We start from the raw sequence: 10,121 nt of genomic DNA on the forward strand, positions 1-10,121 counted from the left end.
AAAAGGCAGTGATCTGGATAAGATATGCATCAACTGTGACACTCTAGGAGCACTGGAGGAGGAGTCCATCAAGTAGGCAGCATTTGAAATCAGATTTGAAGGATAAAATGAATTCTTATAAAGCTCTTTGAAGCAGTTAAATCTCATTAAACCCAATTCAGATCCAAAGGCCACATATCAAAGTCAATTATACAACCAGGACTAATTCAATCCAGGAGCTCAAATCAACTAAGGTCGGCATCCTTTATAACTGAGTGCCAGGACCAGGAGTCAGTGATCCCAAGACCCAGTGAGGCAAAAGCTCCTTCCCTCATCTCTCCTTCTTGGAGAGGATCCTCAGCTCTCTGTTCCGATGCTTTCCCCAGCTTGAAATGTCCTCTCCCACGCCCTTTCTAAAGCATATCCATCCACCTTCTTCCATGCTCCCCTTTCCCTCCCTCCCCTCCCTTCTGACACACTTACACACGTACCCATAATACACCTCAGGAATCCAGGGGCAGGTAGAATTTGCCTGAAATCTACCACGTAGGAAGTAACATTTGATTGAACTTTCATTTGAATGTCAATCTTATCCAAAAGAAAGGAGAATCTGATGACAGGAAAGATGTCTCTAGAAGGAAAGAACTTGGAGACCAAGGAAGGGAGGGGTCTGGGGTGGGTCAGAGGTCACAGCAGAAAGAGACTGGGGGAAGGAAGAGACACAGCAGAGGACTAAGAGCAGCAGAGAAAGGAATGGAAACCTGGGGAGGAAGGGAGAAAATGAGGCCAGCGTCATTCTCAGAGAGCATCTTGGGAACCACCTACATTGTGTTAAGATGACATTTTGTATGAGTTAAGGAGAAACAAAAATAGAAACTTTAGGAAATAGTGATGTGTAGGATCATCAATTGCTTTAGAAAAAAAAACACTATGAAAAAAAAACAGATGTGGTGATATATATATATACTCAAGAGGCTGAGGCAGGAGAATCATAAGCAAGCTTGAGATGTGCCTGGGCTACATAGCAAGACCCTGTCTTAAAAAACAAAACAAAACTGCATATTGCCAGGTGTGGCAGCACACACCTTTAGCCCCAGCACTCTGGAGGCAGAAGCAGCAGATCTGAGTTTGAGGCCAAGCAGTCTACAAAAGCGAGTCCAGGACACCCAGGGCTATTACACAAACACTGTCTCAGGGGGGAAAAAAAGTGTATTACCTCAAAAAGTCCATAACATTCCCACAATTAATCCCCTCTTTACATTTTTATACATATCCTTCCAATTTTTCCCTATATGGGAAAATTTTTTCTGTATGGTTGAGATCGCATTTTATATTATACAGTTTACACTACACATAGTGTGTATGTGTGTGTCAGGACATGCAAGAATAAGATGGAAAAGATAGATACTAGATATGACATCTGGACAGTTGGACCAAATGAAGTCAAAACTATTCCTTCTGGTGTCACAACTTTGATTTACTCATTTATAAAATGGGCATGTACAATAGCACCAGGCGTGAGGATTGTTGCAGTGACTGAGAGACAGAGCAAAATAGCTGACAAGAATCCAGAGAGGAATTTCAAGGTTACTTTGAGAGGTAGCCTGGGCTCACTAACCACTGGTGACCTTCTCTTTGAAACACAGATCCACTTAGTGGTCTCTCCATTTAAAACTACTCTTTAATTCCTTTCAGCTTTCAGGAGCTCCTTTCTGTGTGAAATGGAGGAGGCTCTGGCTCCTGGACTCCTTGCTTGATATAGAGAAATCCAGAATAGAGCAAAGCCTGCCCTTAGGATTAATCCTCTACCCCTGATTGTGGAAAAAAAAAAAAAAAAAAAAGCCAAATCTAGATCAGAGCTAGCCAGTAGAAATGAAACGTAGCCAAATAAATCTCATAATTTCAATTATTGTTTATTACACATATTAAAATCTTTGGCCAATATGTCAGAAACTATATCATTCTATATGTAGTTCATATAAAATATATTCATATAGCGACTCTTTTTTTTTTTTTTTGCCAAACCTTCCAAAATCTATGTTTGTTAATGCACACTTCAATTCAGACTAGCCACATTTCAAGAGCCCAATAGGTAAATGTGACTAATGGTGACTCTGTCGGGTAATTCAAGTTTAGAGTCAAAAGCTGAAAGCAAAGAAGGAACCAATTAAGCCATAGAGTGAGTGGTCTTCAGCCTAAAGACAGCATTGATTTTTCTTAAGGTCATGTTAATGGCTTAATGTTGTACTTAATTCAATAGACAGACGTTACACAGCATTTTTGTTAGCGAATGTGCGCAGGTCCTCACTTCAGTGAATATACAAGGGTGAGGGACAAAACAAAGTAAATCCACAAGTTGAGAAAAGAAAAAAAAAAAGAAAGAAACATTGTCTTTCCTAAATTGCTACTTTTCTCAATAATGTAACATCTACCTCAAATTTTCTATCAAATGTTTCATTTTAACTTGAATTTTGAAATCCTAATTCCGTTACTTTGAGTAGCAAATCCATGATCTCCTTCCACCTTTTCTATTCCAGCCAATAACCTGACCGAGTGGACCTCCTGCTCTTACAAAGGGACACAGAAGAGAGCAGGTTGAATGACCACTCCCATTAACAGCTGATATGTGACAGGCAATACATGTTAGTCAGGGTCCCTTCTATCTTTGCTCCAAGCTTCTGAGCTATGATACCATCCCACTTTTCTAAACTGAAGTGTTGAGATTTAGAAAAAAGCTTCTCTGCACCCAAAGCAGCCCATAGAACAGTCTAAGGGGTCTGATATAGCACAAAGGTTCCCGAGAAGCTTCTTGGAGGGACAGTTGAAACTAAATCTTGAAGGATGAGTTGGGTTGAGCCAGGGAAAAGGCTGGTGGGGGAGGGGAAACTCACAGAAGGAAAAGAGGAGGGACACTGGACAGTTTGGCTGGAAAAGAAACCTCAGGTCCTAAGCATAAAGAGTTTGGGTTCTTTTCCAGAAAAGAAAGACTAAACAGGAGTGTGACAAGCTAAGATTTGTTTTTAGAAACAAGATGCCGGGAGACTTGGAGACGTGTTGGGGGCATGGTGGCAATTCAAGCTGAAAGTGGAGAGGCCTGACCCAAGTTAAAGGAGATTGTCTGCAAACATCCTTTCTCACTGTCATTTATTCTATCAGTAAGGAACCTGGGGAAGTAGAGGAAATCAGCAAACTGCTGAACATGTTATTTTTACTTGAGGTGACTTTTGCCCCCCCCCTGGGTGGCCAAAGCTAAAAGAAAAGACAAATGCAATCCTTCCGACCTACTCCTTATGCAGGGGCGGGGGTGGGGTGGGGTGGGGGGAATCCAGACAGGACTTTGGTCTTACAGGATAATTATTCCTGCTCAGATACAAACTAGTTTGCAATTTCATTATTCTCTTTCCTCAAGAAAAGTTCAAAGAAGTTCAAAAGGTATGACAGCCAAGAAAAGTTTATCCTACGTTCTCTTGGTTTCACCACAGGCTCCTATGATAGCTTCTATGATGGTAACATAAATGAAGAGACCTATTATACCCTTTCAGCCACTGGTTTTGACATTCACTCATTCACTTAGCAGGCACTGGTGTTTACTAGGTTCTACACTAAGCGCTGCGATGAGGCAACAGGGAATCAGAAGCAGACCTGACTTAAAATGCTTATTATGTCTCATACAATAAACAGCTCTATAATTGTGTTTACAAATGGTTTAAATGAGTGGGGATCAAGCATGACGGTGCTTAGGGAAAACGGGGGCTACCCTAGGTGCTGAGGGAGAAATGGCTCTGCGTTTCGCTTAGGGCTTCTTAACTGATGCACAAGACTCGGGCATGCCCTGTTTTTTTCGGATGAAAATTTTAGGAAGTGTTTCTCCAGCTGGAGTTTGAAAACAAGTTCTATCGGGAATTTTACTGAAAAGGGGGTTCTTGGTTGTGCTGATAATCTGCTCATTTATCCTCGCATGTCCCTCCTCCTTTGCTCTATCCCGGACTGCTCCTCACAAACAGCATGTATCAAACCCCCTCATTAATTTCCTTGTGGTTTGGTTTGATTTGGAACAATGGGTGATAGATGAAGGTCCACCAGTAGGCCAAATCTTTTTATTCCTCTTGTGTTTCAGGCTGCATCTAACAGCAGGTGAAAAGTCCCCTTGTGTGATGCTGCATCCCTGTAATCAAGGCACTTGGAACGTAGAGGCAGGAGGATCAGGAATTTAAGGTCATCTTTACCTCACAGTTGGTTTAAGGCCAGCCTGATCCGCATGAGACTGTCCCAAAGAAGAAAAGAGAAGCCCCATCTCTGGTGCCTGTTTGGCTGTCTGGGCTCCTGAACTTCTGTCTGTTGGTTATTTGTTGCTGTATAGAAATGCCATGGAAACATCCGGGTGTAGAACAGGCATGCTATTATCTCACATAGTTCCTGAGAGTTAGTAACAGAGGGTGACTGAGCCTGGTGCTTCTCTCAAGAGGTCGAGATGTTAGTTAGAGCTAGAGCAGGGAGAAAGAATTCACTTCCAAGCTGGGTACGGTGGCGCACGCCTTTGATCCCAGCACTCAAGGAGGCAGAGGCAAGCAGATCTTACTGAGTTCCAGGCCAGCCTGGTCTACAAAAAAAGTCCAGGACAGCCAAGGCTACACAGAGAAGCCCTGTCTCAGAAAGGAAAGGAAAGGAAAGGAAAGAAAAAAAGGAAAGGAAAGGAAAGGAAAGGAAAGGAAAGGAAAGGAAAGGAAAGGAAAGGAAAGGAAAGGAAAGGAAAGGAAATTCACATCCGAGCTCGCCAGCAACAGTTCCTGCCAGGCTGGTCCCTGCCAGGTGGACTTCTCCTGGGACCATGCACAGCATGCAGTTTACTTCTCCAACAGGGAGTAATCCAAGACTGGGAGTGGGGTGGGGGATGGGACAGATCCAAATGGAAGCCACAGTCTTTTCACAGCCTAATCGCAGAAGGAACACCCACTTGTGTTACGAGCTGTTGGCCACGGGGTATGAATATAAGGCAGAGACAGCTAGAATTGAGCTGTCTTAGAAACTAGCTGCTATCCTGGAGACTAGTACCAGGCCCACCTTCCGGTGTCAAGTGATTCATGTCTTTTTCACATGTAAAATGCACCTGTGTACACACCTCCACCAAGTCGACAGAAACATCATCTCATTACAGCATTCGATTGAAGACCAGCATCCCAACATCTAAGTTAAGTTCAAGCCCATCTGATGGCCGGTCACGGAGGTGCACGACTGTAAAGCCAGCACTCAGGCGGAGACAGCGTTCAGCCCCAGCCACATAGAGAGTCGGAGGCTAGCCTAGGCTGTATGAGACCTTGTCTCAAACAAAAGAAAAAGAAAAAGATTTTTACTATCTAACATTGTCCTCAGAACTGTTGCCCAAATTCCAAATTCACATCTGAGTGTAAGGATTTTGCCACAACAGAACACGACTAACAGGAAAATCAGTGTGCTAGGTATTTCTGTCAAAAAGGATACGTTGAAACATGGTAAAGTTTCAAACAACAATTACTAGTTATTCTGCATCATTTCTAAGGACTGGGAATCTGAAACTTGGATTGGCCAGGTGCTTCTGGAACAGCGTTTCTCACAAGATTGCATCAGACACAGGCTGATTACACAATATACTCATATGCCCAAATGTCACACGGTACCCCCAATATTAATACGCTTATTAATCATGTACTAATAACTTTGTTCCTGTGTCAGTCAGGGCTACAGTTACCTCAATTAGGGCTGAGACTTCCAACAGAAAACAAAACCAAACAAAAACATGTCCATATCTGGTATATTCTTGTTGTAGGCTTTCCTTTTAGCATTCTGAATCATCCTCCTTTTCCACCTCCTTTACTCCTTTCCAGTCCTGGGAGTGGCATTTCCCTTAAGCTATCTCCGGATGTCCCTTCATTCTACTATTTACCATTCAAATGCCTCCAGGTTTTTTTTTTTAATGCATTTATAATCATGAGCGTGTGAGTGAGTGTGTGTGTGTGTGTTAATGAAGTCCCTAACATAGATGCTGCTCTCTCTTCTGGATCCTGACTAATCCAAATAAATCTTATTTGGAGCTGAACAGATTTCTTTACTGAAGAATTCCTCAGGACATTTTAATATGCTAACGTGCATTGTGTGTCTCCCAGAGGATTCTAGAGCATGCAGCATTTTCCAACTCTTTTGATCACAAGCCCCGTTTTTTGTGTTTTGCTTTTACACACATCATAGCTGGCATGAAAAATGATGAAGAAGAAACATCATAGTATAGTTTGATGGAAACAATGAACATGTGAAGGAAAATAGTAATATTTATTTATTTACACATATGTACACATACATATGTTCATCTGTGTAAAACAACAACAGCGATTAGAGGCTGAGTCACGCAGGGCAATGTATTTGACAACCCTGGTCCTAAGGCCTCGGGGGTCATTGAACATTGCCCATTGCTAGGTGAAAAGTCAGAATTACTTACCTAAATTACTTAATTATAGCAATACACTTTCTTTTTTAACTGTAACCAGAATTACTTTGCACAACTAGCAAAACAAAAATTATGCTCTCAACATTTTGCTTTTTATTACCTTTCCATTTGTCTCAGCAGGTTTGAAGAAATGAGGCCCAAACTTCAGGAGCCTATAGCATTTGGCTTATGTTTTCAGTATGGTAGAAGAAATTTCTTAAAATGGGAAGACCCTCAGGGGAAAAAATAAAATGTTTTAACGTGACCCTCCAAAACAGCATTCTTAAATGGGTTAAAAGATGGAAAAGAAGGGCTGGGGAGATGGCTCAGAGGTCACTGACCACTGACTGTTCTTCCAGAGGTCCTGAGTTCAATTCCCAGCAACCACATGGTGGCTCACAACCATCTGATGCCCTCCTCTGCCATGCATGTGCACATGCTGACAGAACACTGTATACATAATAAAATAAATCTTTAAAAAAAAAAAAAAAAGATGGAGGCCAGAATTGGTGATTAAAAAAAAAAGAATGCGGAAATATAACTCAGGGTAACAATGAGCTTATAATTACAAAAAGAACAAACACTTTGTAGAAGCAATGTTTAAATGGTTGCACAAAAGGGCTGGGAGTGTAGCTCTGTGGCAGAATATATATTTAGTATCCAAGAAATCCTGAGTTCAATCCCTAGGAGGAAAGGAGGGAGAAGGAAGGAGAGAGGGAGAGAGAAATGGAAGGAGGAAGAGGGGAAGGGAGAGATGGGGAGACAGAGACAACTTGACGAGGTAGAGAGACCTGACCCTTAAAGGCTATCCTTTTACACACACACACACACACACACACACACACACACACACACACAGTATTAGTTGCTTTTCTGATACTGTGATAAAATGTCATGCACAAGGCACTTAGTACTGAAAAAAGATTTTTTCATTTAGAAAGAAAGAAAAAGAAAAAGAAGGAAGGAAGGAAGGAAGGAAGGAAGGAAGGAAGGAAGGAAGGAAGGAAGGAAGGAAAGGAATGAAAGGAAGGAAGGAGGGGAGAAAAAGAAAAAAAAGAGTATACATATTCATTTTCTATAAAATAAATTACCTCACAACTTTGTGGCTCAAACAATGAACTTTCCCGATCTCATAGTTTCTTTGACTGAACAACTCTAGATAGAGTTTCAGCTGTAACACTGGTCATTGAAGTCTCAGGGCTCACTCACGTGGACACTCACGTGGCTGTCAGGATGGTTCTGGCAGCTGGCAGAAGGCCTTATTTTCTTTTCACCTGGGTCTATATTGAAGAGGTTTTTGCCTCCATGGAATCTAGTTTTCACAAAGAGGCCATGGCAGAATTCACAATGGGCCTTCTTATGGGGCATCGGAAGGCCAACACTGTTGCAATCTATCTTGACACTCAAGTCAGCTCTGATCTAATATGCCCCCACATAAGTCTGAAGCGCACAACCATTTCATTTTCTCCATGCCCCTTTGCTTACAATCCTTTCAACCGAGCTCCTCACAAAACAATTCTATCTTGAGTAGTTAAATCAAGATACACCATACTTAAGACATCAGATTATCTGGTCCTATTTGAAAGCGTTTTATGGGCCAGCAAGATGGCTCAGTCAGTGGGTAAAGGCACATAGTAGTGTGTGATGCTTGGTTCTAATTGCCAAGTTGCCATAATCCAGATCAGCTGGGAAGAGAGTGAGGGGTTACATGGATCAGGTTGGCCTGTGAGTATATCTATAGATCATCTTGATTATGTTAATCAGAGGGAGAAGACCTTCCCATTCTTCATAGGCTCATTCCCTAGGCAGGGGATCCTGAACTGTGTAAGAGCTGAGGAAACGAGCTAAGAACTAGCCCTGAGACATTCCTCCTGAATATGTCCCATCCTGCTGCTGGGACCTCTTCTTAACGACAGACTCTAAGCTGGAACTAAAAACAAAAATAGGCCTTTTCTCCGCCAAGGTGATCTTGTCAGGCTGTTTGGTCCTGACAATGGGTAATGAGACTAAGAGGAAACTTTGTTACCAGGAGTAGGGTGGTTACGAGGATGAACCTGATGTATGGCTTTCGAGTCTTTGGAACTGTTTTGTGGGTGGCATACGGAAAAGTTTGGAACTCTGGGCTTGAAAATGCATTGCCTGCTGGAAGTAGAGCTTAATGGGTCATTCAGCTGGGAACTTAGAAGGCAGGAATGCTGAAAGAAGTGTGAACAGTAGAGGTCTAGCTCATGAGGTTTCAGCAAGGAACAAAGACAGTTGGAAACTTTTTTCTTTTTTTCAAGACAGGGTTTCTCTGTGTAGCCTTGGCTGTCCTGGACTCACTTTGTAGACCAGGCTGGCCTCGAACTCACAAAGATCCACCTGCCTTTGCCTCCCAGAGCACTGGGACAACAGGCCTGTGCTACCGTGCCCAGCACTTTTTTTTTTTTTTTTTTCTTTTTGAGTCAAGGTATCATTTTGTATCCTCGGCTGGCCTGGAACTCATTTTTGTAGGCCAGGCTGGGCTCTGACCAACAGAAATCTGCCTGCCTCTAGCACCAAGCATTGGGATTAAAAGCATTCCTGTGATTGTTTCGGTCAAGAATCTGGGCTGCATTCTTTGTGTGTCTTGAGCAAGGATGGGTTTAAATCTGAAGGTGATAGGCTGTAACCTGGAATTGTGGACTAAACAAACCTTTCTTTCTCTAAGTTGCCATTGTGCAGATGTTTTTTTGTTGTTTTTTTTTCACAGCAACACAATATGGAACAAGATACTGCAGAAGCCCAATGACCTGAGTTCAACCCCAAAATCCACGTAAAAAAGTTTGAGGCAGTGGTGAGCACCTGTAATCTCAGTAATCCTCCATCAAGATGGAGGGCAGAGACAAGAGACTCACACAAGGCCCACGGTCCAGCTAACCTGGAGTACACAGGACAGTAGAAATAATAAGAGAGACCCTTGATGAGGCAGGAGAGAGCTGACTCTCAAAGGCTATCCTTTTACACACACACACACACACACACACACACACACACACACACATTAGTTGTCTTTCTGTTGCTGGATAAAATACCATGCACAAGGCTGTTAGTACTGAAAAATAAGTTTGTTTTCATTTTTAAAGACAGTTAATACATATTAATATTAGCTTGTTTCTTTCATTGTGAAGCTCAAAATGATGATTCATGATGGACCATGGACTATACTAATAAGACGGGACCTCATGAAGCTACTCAAAATGGCAAGAGTGTGGTTTGTGTCTGTGTGTGGATAAGTGCACAGAGAGGCCTGGAAGTGAAGAGACCAGGCTGATGAGAAGGCTCAGCAGGGAAAAGAACTTGCCACCAAATCCGATGACTTGAGTTTGATCCCAGGGACCCAAACAGGAGAGAATCCACTCCAGCAAGCTGCCCTCTGACCTCCACGTGTACTGCTGTAATATGCACCTACCTCCAAATAAATGATTTATGATTTTAAAATTATTTCCTAAAAAAGCCGCAAACTGGCGTGTTGAGTTTGACTTGTCTTGTGGGCAAAGTCCCCCAACCTCTCGTAGAGTGCTTTATGAAGATGGTCCCTTCTACAGGAAAAACATCCTGAGATGGAAGGCAGATAAGTTCTGGCACACACTTAGTATACATAGCAACTAAAGATAAAACCGAACCCAAGATTTCGTTTGGAAGTCCGTTACATTGGTGCCCCCAA

General features: G+C 42.4%; 1 long non-coding RNA gene across 1 annotated transcript; it reads left to right on the plus strand.

The window, feature by feature from the left end:
• The first annotated feature begins 4,101 nt into the window (after nt 1-4,101).
• On the plus strand, nt 4,102-9,898 carry LOC129685947 (uncharacterized). Its single transcript, XR_008721564.1, has 2 exons — nt 4,102-4,194; nt 9,168-9,898. It is a non-coding gene; the product is annotated as an uncharacterized LOC129685947 (long non-coding RNA).
• Nucleotides 9,899-10,121: the final 223 nt, after the last annotated feature.

This window comes from Psammomys obesus, unplaced genomic scaffold (assembly GCF_907164565.1).
Source record: "Psammomys obesus unplaced genomic scaffold, mPsaObe1.curated_primary_1811, whole genome shotgun sequence".
NCBI classification, from domain to species: Eukaryota; Metazoa; Chordata; class Mammalia; order Rodentia; family Muridae; genus Psammomys; species Psammomys obesus.